We start from the raw sequence: 13271 nt of genomic DNA on the forward strand, positions 1-13271 counted from the left end.
GATGTCTGCTTTGTCATTTTAGTCCATGCCTCTGCTACTGTCCCACTCACTGAATGCGAGGGCCGCACCTCTGAGACCTCCACATCCAGCCGTCACACTTTACAGAAGGGGAAACGAGACCAGGGAGATAGAGGGACGGCTCAAGGTCATCCTGCACAGTGGGTGGGAATACATTTAGGGATCCTGACTCACAGCAGGGGGCTTCATCCTAACCACTGATTTCAGCCAGAGAAAATCTGTCAACCTGTCACTGCTGCTGGCTTACTTTCCCTTCCCTGAGCCCAGGATAACGCGAGTGGCTAAAACTTACACAAAGTGTCCTGTACTCCTGGTCCCGTTTGAAGTGCTTTACATACATTCATTTCTAAAAATAACTTAACACCCTATGAAGTATACTTTCTACTTTATAAGTGAAGAAACTGAGGACCAGAGAGGTTAAGTAATATACCCAAGATCACACAGTGACAGAGCTGAGATTCAAGGCCAGGCAACATGGCTCCAAAGTCCATGCTCTTACCTTCTGCACCATCCTTCCCCTCAGAATAACAAACTATGTTAGGCTCTGTTCTAAGAGTTTATGTGCACAGGCTCGGGGGCTGCCACGGGAGACAGGCTGTGGTTGATGCCGAGGGTGAGAGGTGAAGACACCCCACACAATTGTTTTCCAACCAGGCCCAGACATGCCTGTCCTTGAAAGGTAAAAACTTCAGTGTGAGCCTTCCTCCCTAAAGAGGCAAACAGTACAGCACTCTGAACAGACACTAAAAACAGCTCTCATCTCAAAGAACCCAGCACTTGTGTCACAGTAGTAGAAGTTAGATGCTGGTGTAACAGCATTTGATGCAAGAAGACTTCTCGCCAGACAGTGATCTCTTTGGACCCATTACTTTGCATTTGCAATCAGATTGGATCACCTCCCATCCTGAGGCTCCCCAAGACTTTCAAGAGTTTTTCCAGTGACCCTTACAGAAAGATACCATCTCCTGAGAAATGCAGTATTTATTTACAGTGCATTGGATCTCTAGGAAACACCGGAATTATCAGTGAAGAATATATTAAATAGCTCAAGGGCTACTGTAAAGCATTTTTCTTTTTTTTTTTTTTTTTGCGGTACGTGGGCCTCTCACTGCCGTGGCCTCTCCCGCTGAGGAGCACAGGCTCCGGACGCACAGGCTCAGCGGCCATGGCTCACGGGCCCAGCCACTCTGCGGCATGTGGGATCTTCCCTGACCGGGGCACGAACCCGTGTCCCCTGCGTCGGCAGGCGGACTTTCAACCACTGCGCCACCAGGGAAGCCCAGTAAAGCATTTTTCTACGGCTTGACAGTAAAGCTCCTAGAACCAGTTCCTATCTCTGAAATGAGGTGTTCCTTTAGAGTCAATAAGAACACACAAAACCTACAAGTCATGCAGGACACATCCTGAAGTTCTTAAAAGAGAAGGGACCTGAAGATGCCTTCTGTGCTGTGGAGGTAACAATTGATTGATTTTTACCCAAGAGACTCCTGGAATTTTGTCTTTGGACAGGCTGCTTTTTTTTCTTTTAAATGTATTTATTTTATTTTATTTTTGGTTGTGTTGGGTCTTTGTTGCTGTGCATGGGCTTTCTCTAGTTGTGGCCAGCGGGGGCTACTCTTCATTGCGGTGCGCGGGTTTCTCATTGCGGTGGCTTCTCTTGTTGTGAAGCATGGGCTCTAGGCATGCGGGCTTCGGTAGTTGTGGTGCGTGGGCTCAGTAGTTGTGGCTCGCAGGCCTAGCTGCTTCGCAGCATGTGGGAACTTTCCAGACCAGGGCTCGGACTCGTGTCTCCTGCCTTGGCAGGCGGATTCTTAACCACTGCGCCACCAGGGAAGCCCCTGGACAGGCCTCTTTGACAGATGGTGTGGGGATATTCAGCTTTGCCAGGTGTGGCAGCGATTTTATATCTCACTCTGCGAAGGCAAAGTGAAGAAGCGCTACAGAAAATATCTTCCAAGTGGCTTTTCGGTTTTTGATAACTATTACACTTCTGAAGTGGCATTTTGTGGCTTCAGTCCTATAAGACTTTAACCCATGAGACTGGACACATATTTGGACTTTGACCAGCCTAATGCAAGGCTCCAACCACTTGGAAGAAGCTGGCCAGAGCCTCCTCAACCTTTGCCCTGTTTATGCAAGTTGCAGAGTGCTATTTGCTTCAATAATACAAAAAGATACAAAGTGGATTGATGATGAATCTGCTGACACACCAGGAATTACTCTGAAACTTAGTCATGAGGATAATGGGAATTTGCTGGGAATTCCCTGGCGGTCCAGTGGTTAGGACTCCACAGCTGAGGGCCCAGGGTTCAGTCCCTCATCAGGGAACTAAGATCCTCCAAGCCGAGCAATGCAGCCAAAAAAAAATGTGAATTTGCCAAAACCAGTGGAAGCCTTTAAAGAATGGAAAGAGTGTTCTTGTGATAAGCTATAATGGAAAAGAATCTGAAAAAGAATATATACACACACACACACACACACACACACACACACACACACACACACACAACTGAATACTTTGCTGTATACTTCATAAAAAAAGAAAAAAAAAGAATGGAAAAAGTGAATAAAATGCCTTGCTGTTCTCCCAAAATAAGAACCTTCAATTAGGACTACTTAAAATAAATACTTGCACATTAAAAAAAGAGTTTATGTGCTATATTCCATTTAATCCTCATCACAGCTCTGTGAAGAAGAAAATACTCTCTTATTGAACACATTTTATAAGCCTCTTCGAGGCTTCAAGAGGCTGGGTAAACTGATGAAGGTCACTTAGCTGGTGGAGTCAGCAATGAAGGGGACCAGAATACGCCACCCAAAACATGCCACTTTGGCATAAGGATCATTTTGTGCTGGAGGCAATTACAAAGCAGCAGATGCAGAAAAAAAAGCCATCTGCCTTCCCCCACCGGGCTAAAAGCAGGATATTAATTTTCATTTGTAAAGTTGTCTCCCTCTTCCATGCCAGGAAGAGGAGGACCCATATTGGACTCAATCACCAGAGACAACTCTAGACTCAGGCCAGACACGGCATCAAGAGGAATCTACGAAACCAAACCTTACTAAATAAAATACACTCGTCTTCTGTTAGTTTCCTCTGATATATTTACCTTCCCACAGTTTGCCGCCCTGAAAAGCCTAAACGCCTTTTCTTTCGTCTTATCCCTTCTCTACAGATTTGTTGTTCTTTGTTAAGATGCCAGATAAGCTCCAAGTTCTTTTTTGTTTTTTCCTTTCTTTTCGGTCCCGCCATGGAGCTTGTAGGATCTTAGTTCCCTGACCAGGGATCGAACCCAGGCCCTAGCAGTGAAAGCACTGAGTCCTAACCACTGGACCACCAGGGAATTCAAAGTTCTAACCAAGTTCTAACCATCCCTTTGAGTTACTCATCCCTGAGTTTCTCCCATGTATATTCATGCTGCATGCATTACTAAACTCTGTTTTTCTCTTGTTAAATTGTCTTTTGTCAGTTTGATTTCCAGGGCTTTAGCTACAGAACCTAGGAGGGTAGAGAAAAAGTTATTTTCCTCCCCTACAGGACTTAACCCAGACCCTCCCTTATACTTCAAATCATCTCTTGATTACTTAGAATACCTAATACAATATAAATGTTAAGTGAATAGCTGCTGGCACACAGCAAATTCAAGTTTTGCTTTTTGGAGCTTTCTGGAATTTTTTTTCCTTGAATATTTTTGGTCCCCAGTTGGTTGGCTCCATGGATGTGGAACCCACAAATACTGAGGACCCACTGTACGTAATAGGTGCTTTTCCCTTCTCTTAAGCAAAGGAAATAATAATGGTAATATAACAAGGAAACTGAAGGTCAATCTATGGTCATTGAGAATGACTGTCAGGTCATTTCCTTTGCCATCATGGGAAACCACCGAGGGGGGTGGGGGCCACCAACCTGTTTCTGTGAATATTGATGGTTTTGTGGTTTCTGGACATATTGAGGCCTTGGCAGCCGGCACAGAAAATGGAATAATCGTGGACTAATAACGTCTGAGTGATTATGGTAGTTGCACCCCCCCCTGTCTTACACTTTCAACATCAGCAGATCTGTCCACAGCTCCACTTTTCCAAGCAGTGGAACATGTCTCAGGCCTGAGACAGTCACCTGCCAGATTCTGTGAGGATCCTGCCCAAATCCTGCCGGAATTCAATGTCTGAGCTCTTTGCGCCCAGGAGGGCTTCAGAGAGGTTGAGATTCTCTGAAGGAGCTGTATTGCTAAAACTAGACTATGATTATAGAATCATAATTTCCTTTCTACTTTTACCTAAAATTATACATGGGTCCTACTGGGGGAGAAAGTGGGCTACAAAAGGCAGTCAAAAACACTTGCACGGTAACCAATCTTTTAAGGCACATATATTTTAAAAAGGTAATTCCTGCAAAAATACTAATTATTTGGAACATTTCACTGCAGAGAAGCTGGGGTTTGCTAGAATAACTTACAAGTCCAAAGGAAGCAACGGTGAATGGAGCTACCAGAACAGCATGGTTGCCCCCTGCTCCAAATCTCAAAGCAGGGGACTGTTCCCAGCCACTCAGAACTCATTTCCTGGCTCATTTTGGAAGCGGCCAGCATTCCAGAACCTACAGGTGAATCACCCCTGATGACATTAGGGGGGTATGGGTGGGATTTGGCAGGAGGACAGAAGCTGGAGTCCAAAAGAGGCTCCAAAGAGGAATTAGCACCTTTCCTAAACCAGGAAAACGGAAGGGAGGAAGCCAAGAAAATGAAGAGGAAAGGGACCTAGATGCCCTAAGGAATTCTTAGTGCAGCCCTGGGGTGCAGCCTCCCACCCACCTCTCCAGCTTCCTCTCCCACTACTGAGTTTTAAGCTCCAACGACTAGCCGATTTGTAATTCCATCCCACGCCAAGCTGCGCCTTGCTTCTCTGTGTTTGCTCAAGCTGTTACCACCGCCTGGAATGCCTTCTTTCTCCCACATCGCTTCAGCTGGCAGATTCCCACCTACCCCACAAGACCCAGCACAGGCGGTCCTTCCTCCAGGAAACTTTCCCACCCCCGAGCCCATGCTTTGTTTCTCTGCCCTATTACCCAAGCGCAGATCACTCACTAAATTATCCACTTTGGATTACAGTTGTCTGTGGATGAATGGGTCACATCCCATGGAAAGATGAGTGCTCAAGCAGACCCGAGTGTCCTCATCTTTGTGTCCCAGTACCTGGCACATAGGAGGCACTCAATATAAGCTGGGTGAATTAATGTTGATAGAGAAGGAATAATGTAGACAAAGACATGGTGGCAGGAACTATCAATACTTCTCCTGGATGAAATGCAGCAAGGTTAGAAGTCACAATTCTGGACCAGGGCGAGAGGGTCAGGCCTGGCGCACCTGCTGTGGTTGCTTTTCTAAACAAAAGCTACAAGGTCACCAAATAACAATAACAATATAATAAAAGCCCCTTTATCTTCCTACATCCTCAAGCAGATAGACCTGGAAGGGATTTTTTTTTTTTTTTTTTTTTTCTATTTTTGCGGTACGCGGGCCTCTCACTGCTGCGGCCTCTCCCGTTGCGGAGCACAGGCTCCGGACGCCCAGGCTCAGCGGCCATGGCTCACGGGCCCAGCCGCTCCGCGGCACGTGGGATCTTCCCGGACCGGGGCACAAACCCGCGTCCCCTCCGTCGGCAGGCGGACTCTCAACCACTGCGCCACCAGGGAAGCCCTGGAAGGGATTTTTGTGTTGATCTCACTCAGGCTGTGTCATTCAGAAAGTGAGGAAGGGAGGGTCCATGGAGGTTAAGGGAGTTGCCCTGGTCCCACAGGAAGTCAGTGATGTCAGGGAGGAAATATTCTCCTCTTCCTCTACCCATCTTAGTAGGTTCATTGGCTGCGGCTTTGTAAATTAGACTGACAAAAGATAGATTCACAAGAGGAAATGAGCAGTTTATTAACACATCACTCGAGAGAAACCTCAGTGATGAGTAACTCAAAGGGGTGGCTAGAACCGGGCTTATGTTGCATCTTAACCAAAGAATAATAAATTTACAGAGGCGTGACAAGACAGAGAAAAAAAGACTTTTTGAATTTCTAGGCATGGCAAATTTGGGGAAGGTAAATATATGTGGGAACTAATAGAAGATAAGGGCTAGTTAGTGAAATTTATCATGTCAGTTCCTCTGGTGCCACCTCTGGGATGATAAAGGTCTAGAGTCATCCCCCGTGATTAACTTCCATTCTTCCTAGTAGAGAAGGGAGGAGGACATCTCTACAGATTTATGTCCTGGTTTTAGGCAAACAGTGGGAGGGCAGAGTTTTTCTTGTATCTGCTTCTTCTCAATTGCCTTGAGCTCAAACAATCTTTATGCCGAAGTAGCATATTTTGGGGTGGCATACTCTTCTACCCAACAGTGGCAACACTGGGACTAAATTGCAAGTCTCCTAATTCCCCAGTCCTGTACGGTGGCCCCGCTTCACTGATTTCAGGGACCGTGAATAGAGTAACTACTACCTGGGGATAAGAGACATCTATCCCATGAATGAGCACCAGAAGAAAGGAGTTGCCATTCAAAAGCAAACTCCTGTCAAGAGAGGTGGGAGTGATGACAGCCTAGGGAGTTGCCGCCTCTCTGGAATTGTGTGGGAAGGCGAATGACAGAGTAGGTCAGCACTGTCCAGTAGACATGTGACACAAGCCACAGGTATATTTTTAAATTTTCTGGTAGACACTTTTTAAAAAGTAAAAAGAAACAAGGGAGTTTATTCTTAATAACATTTTAAACTCAATATATCTAAAATATCATTTCAACATGTGATCAATATAAAAACATTGATGAGCTATTTAACAAGCTTTTTTTTCTCAGTAAGTCTTTAAAATCTGATGTGTATTTTACATGTAGGGCACAACCCATTTTGGACTAGCCGCTAGCACTAGCCGTGCTCAGTAGACACGTGGTGAGCGGCTGAAATATTGGACAGCGTAAAAATAGCGGTAGGCTATTCGCTGTCCTATCCAGTAATATCAGTACCACTGGCCTGATGTAGTGTCTGAAATCCCACTGTGAGCCACTCTTATGGATGGAAGCATTATCTTCAGAAGGCCCCAGGTACCTGCAGCTGTGCCATCTGAGAGGGATGAAATATTGATCCAGGAGACTACACCATTAGTACCACCCACCTGGATCTATAAAATCTTGAAGGCAGAGGAAGGGGTGCTATGACTTTTTATTCCCTAGCCTCAGTTATCTAGGAAGGACAAATGAAATGCTTTACTTTTAAATTCCCTAAGCCCAACTGGTTGCTTTGAAAGCTCCATGCTTCTGCTTCAGTAAAACATTTCCCCTGACCTCCTAAGGATCTTGATTAAGCAGTCTTGGACTTTTAGTCTGGACCTCTACAGAATTACAATGCCCCAAATCCCACCTTCCTTTCTGGACCCTTTTCCCCACTAACTCCCAAAATCTTATCCCATCCCCAGCCTCTGGGATCCCATTTCTCTAGAATTTTGCCAGTAAATCCCTTAAACTGGGGTCCAAGCCAGTATGAGCTTAGAACGATAAAGTCGGGCTGGAGATTTCAGCTCAAGATGAAGACTAGAAAGCAGCTTCTTGAAAACACTCAGCTGGGGCTTTCCTGGTGGCGCAGTGGTTGAGAGTCCGCCTGCCGATGCAGGGGACGTGGGTTCGTGCCCCGGTCCGGGAAGATCCCACATGCCGCGGAGCGGCTGGGCCCGTGAGCCATGGCCGCTGAGCCTGCGCGTCCGGAGCCTGTGCTCCGCAACGGGAGAGGCCACAACAGTGAGAGGCCCGCGTATCGCAAAAAAAAAAAATAATAATAATAATAATAAAAGAATCTGCCTGCCAATGCAGGGGACACGGGTTCGATCCCTGGTCTGGGAAGATCCCACATGCCGCGGAGCAACTAAGCCCGTGTGCCACAACTACTGAGCCTGTGCTCTAGAGCCCATAAGCCACAACTACTGAGCCCGAGCGCCACAACTACTGAAGCCCGCACACTTAGAGCCTGTGCTCTGCAACAAGAGAAGCCACCGCAATGAGAAGCCTGCGCACCGCAACAAGCCTGCGTGCAGCAACAAAGACCCAATGCAGCCAAAAATATATAAATAAATTTATTTTTTTAAAAAAGAAAATTATACTTTCTCAGTAAATTTGGCAAATTTTATTATGTCAAATAAAAATGGAAAGAGAAAATGTATACCGTCTACTATATTCATAAAAGTAAAAATATTTAACACAAAAGGTAAGAAAGCTATAATGGGGGTTGAGGAACAATATTTAAAAGGGTATAATCAAAGTGGTTGGCTCCTGTGAGGGTGGCTAATGAACGCAACCTGCCCGCCCTTTTGTTTTGGCTGTGCCCACGCAGCATGCAGGATCTTAGCTCCCCTGGAAGCACAGAGTCCTAACGACTGGACTGCCAGGGAATTCCCCCACAAACACCCTTCTTTTTATAAAAAAAAAAAACAACAAACCTCCCTTTTTTACCTGAGCTCTGCTCAGGTAAAACTGACATACAATAATCTGCATCTGTTTAAAGTGTTCAAATTGATAAGTTTCATATGTGTCCCCCTCTGAACCTATCCCCAAGCCTGCCCAGAAAGCTCAGAAGGCTAAATTAATACTATCCCCAAACCTGCTGTCCCAGGCTTAATCAGTGGTGGAAGAAAGGTCTCAAAAGTGTTTGTCTCAATTGCCATTACAGTTTAATAGTAAAAGACTGGTTATGATAACAGTGTTTTCTAGAAACTTCAGAAGGAAAGGAGAATGTTTTGTGGGTCATTTTTCTGGGGGGTGTGTGTTGCAGTTTTAAGTTATTAGTTTTAATATCAGTACTTTTTAATGGAAATAACTTGACCAAAAATCTGTCACAGAATTTTGAGTCCATCAAAACAAAGTTTAATGAGAAAACAAAAACAGAACAGGACATGCTATCCTAAAATATGACACCCTGGCACGTTGGATATTTTAAGCTGAAGGAGTTGAAGGAAATAGCGCAAGCACCCTTCTGCCCTGAAACAGATCATAAACACTCAGGTGAGGGTGCACTCCCTGTACTGCAGTAAAGGAGCATCCTTATCACCAAAGACAAAGCGTTGCTGAGAAGAATCCTAACACACAGGCCTCGCTAAGTTTCCCGCAGTTACTATACTTAGTTCATACCATGTGACCTATCATATTCCCCCCCGCCCAACTGTCCACTTTTCCTTCCCTTGAGCCCTCTCCTCCTTCCAAAGTCTAGGGGAGTCAGATGTGGGGTAACTGGGACCTTTTGGGTATCAGTGGTGCTGGAGGAAGAAAGCCTTTCCTGGAATCACCCTTTTTCCAATAAAAAGGCAGTTTTAATCTCAGAAACAAGATGGAGACGGTATGCTTATTCAGAAAAGCTGTCCACAGGGACAGCGTCCTCACTCCTGATTAAGAGTGTTCTAATGAAAATAGAGGCAGTGGTTACTGCACACATTGTATCTCTAACAGATTCTCTTCGATTTCAAGACTAGCCTGCCCCAGAGGCTAAGGTGCCGGCATGGACATGGATGTCTGGTAGAGTCAACCGTGCATGGGCAAGTCTGGGAAGAAGGGAAGAGGATGCCAGGGTCCTGTGGGGCAAGACAGAGAGCTCATTGGGTTTTCCTGAAAACAACGTGGAGGGGGGAGGGTGGGAGGGAGGGGGCAGAATGAGGGAATGATTTTTGTGTAGATAATCTTCCCTGTGGAAGCTGAGCAATGCATGATATCTTGCTGGCTTGGTGTTACCTTCTTTTTGAGAGACAAAGTGAAGACGAAAATGTTTGTTTTTCTTTCTTGAGCACCCAAGGTGTCTTTGGTGAGAAGGACTACTGGTCTCCAGCCCCCCCTCAAGATAAACCTCAAATGAGGAGGGTTACCTGTGAGTGAAGATAATAGGGTGAGAACCCAGGGGTTGGGTGAATGGAGGTGGGAGGGGAGTGTTGGACACCTTTGTGGCCAGGGGTAGCCGTATAATAACTAGGCAAAGAGAGGAGGTGGGCAGTCCTGGAGGCTGGAATTACAGGGAATCCAAGTGTGTGTGTATATACTGGGTGTAGATACAGTCGTCCCTCTGTATTGGTGGGAGACTGGTTCCAGGACCCCCAAGGATACGAAAATCCTCAGATGCTCAATTTCTTTATATAAAATGGTGTAGTATTTGCATATAACTTACGCATATCCTCCCATATTCTTTAAATCATCTCCAGATTACTTATAATACCTAGTACAATGTAAATGCTATGGAAATAGCTGCCAGTGAGTGGCAAATTCGAGTCTTGCCTTTTGGAACTTTCTGGAATTTTTTTTCCAAATATTTTGGTCTGTGGTTTGTTGAATCTGCGGATGTGGAACACTCAGATACAGAGGGCTGACTATATTTAACTGTAAACAGGTTCAAGAGGATGTCTGTGAAGGGATCCAGAATATATCACTGTGAAGAGGTTTTTTTTCCCTCTGAACTCCCCTTATTTGCCTAAAAGCCGAGTCCCTCAAAAGAATTCAATTGTCGTAAATCCCCTCCTCTGTAAGTTTTATGACCAGGGAAGATTGGTTCCTGTCACCAGATATCACCAGGATAAGAAATCACCTAAACACACATTGTCACAAAACTATCATATCTCCCATCTATTCTCTTGAGGGCCTATTTATCTTTCCTAAAAGTCATTTATTTTCCCATCAGTACCCTTTCTCCCCATACTCTTGCCTATTAAGATGGTACATAAGCCCCAAATTCTAACTGCCACTTTGAGTCACATTTTTCTGTGAACTCCCACATACATACATGAATAAACATGTCTTTTTTCTTCCTAATCTGTCGTTTGTTAGTTTAACTCACAGGCCCCAAGGATTGAACCTAAGAGGGAGAGAGGAAAAATTTTCTCTCTTCTTCTTGCAAAACTACAGAACCCTGTCACAAATCAGGATACTGATGCTGACATGGTCAAGATGCAGAACAATTCCATCACCATAAGAATCCCTCATCTTGCCCCTTTACACCTATTTCCCCCTCCTCTCTCTAACTCACTCACCCAGACCCCTGCAATGTTCTTTTAATCAGCCTTACCATCTTACTTCTTCCCTCATTAATTAAAGAGTTCAATAAAATCTTTGGTACATGTTCATTTTATAGTTGAATGTATCTTGTTTTTAATTCTTTAAATCTTATTTTGAGTCACTGGGAAGACTCGAAGTTTTGAAGCTGGGTCTTAAACACCTTTGGGGGGCTTCCTTGGTGGCGCAGTGGTTGAGAGTCCGCCTGCCGATGCAGGGGACACGGGTTCGTGCCCCGGTCTGGAAGATCCCACATGCCGCGGAGCAGCTGGGCCCGTGAGCCATGGCCGCTGAGCCTGCGCGTCCGGAGCCTGTGCTCCGCAACGGGAGAGGCCACAGGAGTGGGAGGCCCGCGTACCGCAAAAACAAAAACAAACACCTTTGGGATTATTTCCCCTCTTCAGTGGCCCCCTTTCTTCCTAAGCATACTCAAGTCTGCCCCATCATGGACCTGCGAGCTCTAGTTCAACTTCTTCCAGGAACTCGACTTATCTGACCTTCCCAGCCCAGTGGTCACAGCTCTTAGACTACAGTTCAGATGGCGCTCACCCCAGCCTGAACATCTGTCAACTCACCTCCCTACACAAACACATTTGTAGCGTGAGATTCTCTTCTGTGACTTATCACAAACTGCCTTTTATTACAGTTCTTCAGGGAATAGGTACCTAGGGAGCTGGGCCTGAGTCCTGTCTTCTATCCCTCCTCCTCCCCAGCACCGAGGCCTTGCCTGGAGACGGCTTAACACAAAAGAGGCTCTGATAGTAGTATTTCTGGAGCAGGGAGGTGGAAAATCTGTGAGTTTCCCAATGCCCTCAAAATACACATCAGAGATGGCCAGCCTGGAGCAGGCATAGGACCTGATCCAGATTACCTGCCCTAGACAGAGAATCTGCCTGTGGATAAAGGGCTCCCACTGCAGAAGGAAGAGTTCAAGGTGATCACCCAGCACATGCCTCTTCCTTGGAATTTTCCCCTTCACAGTCTATGGTTAAGTCAAAGTCACGTACAATGTGAGGTCACTGAGGGGCCGAGAAACCATGGGGAAGCTGAGAGCAGGAGGATGCTGCAGGCTCTTCCAGTCCCCGTGGCTCCCTGGGAGATGACAGGGAAAGCTTTGGTTCTATTGGGGCCCAGGGCAGGCCACCCCAAAATATGCCTCAGTGGCATATTGATTATTCTGCATTAAAGTTGTTTAAGAAACAGCCGATACAAGAAGAACAGGGACTTCCCTGGTGGCGCAGTGGTTAAGAATCCGCCTGCCAATGCAGGGAACACGGGTTCGAGCCCTGGTCCGGGAAGATCCCACATGCCGCAGAGCAACTAAGCCCGTGTGCCACAACTACTGAGCCTGCGCTCTAGAGCCCACAAGCCACAACTACTGAGCCCACGTGCCACAACTACTGAAGCCCGCGCACCTAGAGCCTGTGCTCCGCAACAAAAAGAAGCCACTGCAATGAGAAGCCTGCGCACCGCAGTGAGGAGTAGCCCCTGCTGGCCACAACTAGGGAAAGCCCATACACAGTAATGAAGACCCAACACAGCCAAAAAAAGAAGGAAAAACAAAAAACACTAACCCTCCTCTCTGTCTCCCTGGAAGTAGGAAATACCTCTCTCATATGAAAGGTGCAGTCCCTGCACCTGAAGGTAGAAGGACATATTGGGCCAAGAAGCCCTTGTGTGTCTGTTAGCATAACTGACGCTATCTGGGGCCTGGATGGCTCGTCCTGTCCTTCTGCTGACTCTGCTCAGGACTGTACAGTAAATCACTTCTCTGTGCCAAGGGCTTTGTAGTTAATAGATACTGTTTAACGATTAGGACCATGTGGCCTCTATGCTCTTTTTGTCCCCAAACAATAATGAAGACCTTTGCTGATGTATTGCCGGTACTCATGAGGTTGGTTACCCATTCATAAATCTTGACTTAGGAATGCACATCCTGTTTCCAAGCCTGTACCCCCATACCCTAACTTAACCATAAAATTGTCCCCATGGCCCCTCGGCAGTGCGGAGTGCAGCTGCGAATGCTTCTGTACTGTCATCCACCCGACCCCACCCTCTAAGTGACCCTATAATAAATTGATCCACTGAGGATGTGGTGCTGCCTGCCTCGTTTTTTCGGTCTCAAGATGCCTTCTTATTTCGGTGGGCACCTTTCATTTCCTCTGTCTTCCAACAACGTGGATAAACAAACCTTGTAACTTTAA

The 13271-nt window shown here is 46.1% G+C and overlaps 1 pseudogene; it reads left to right on the plus strand.

Moving 5' to 3' along the window:
- The first annotated feature begins 622 nt into the window (after nt 1–622).
- The window catches only part of LOC132435372 (archaemetzincin-2-like), a 96026-nt pseudogene continuing 83377 nt past the window's right edge, over nt 623–13271 (plus strand).

The sequence above is a fragment of the Delphinus delphis genome, chromosome 12 (assembly GCF_949987515.2).
Source record: "Delphinus delphis chromosome 12, mDelDel1.2, whole genome shotgun sequence".
Classification (NCBI taxonomy): domain Eukaryota; kingdom Metazoa; phylum Chordata; class Mammalia; order Artiodactyla; family Delphinidae; genus Delphinus; species Delphinus delphis.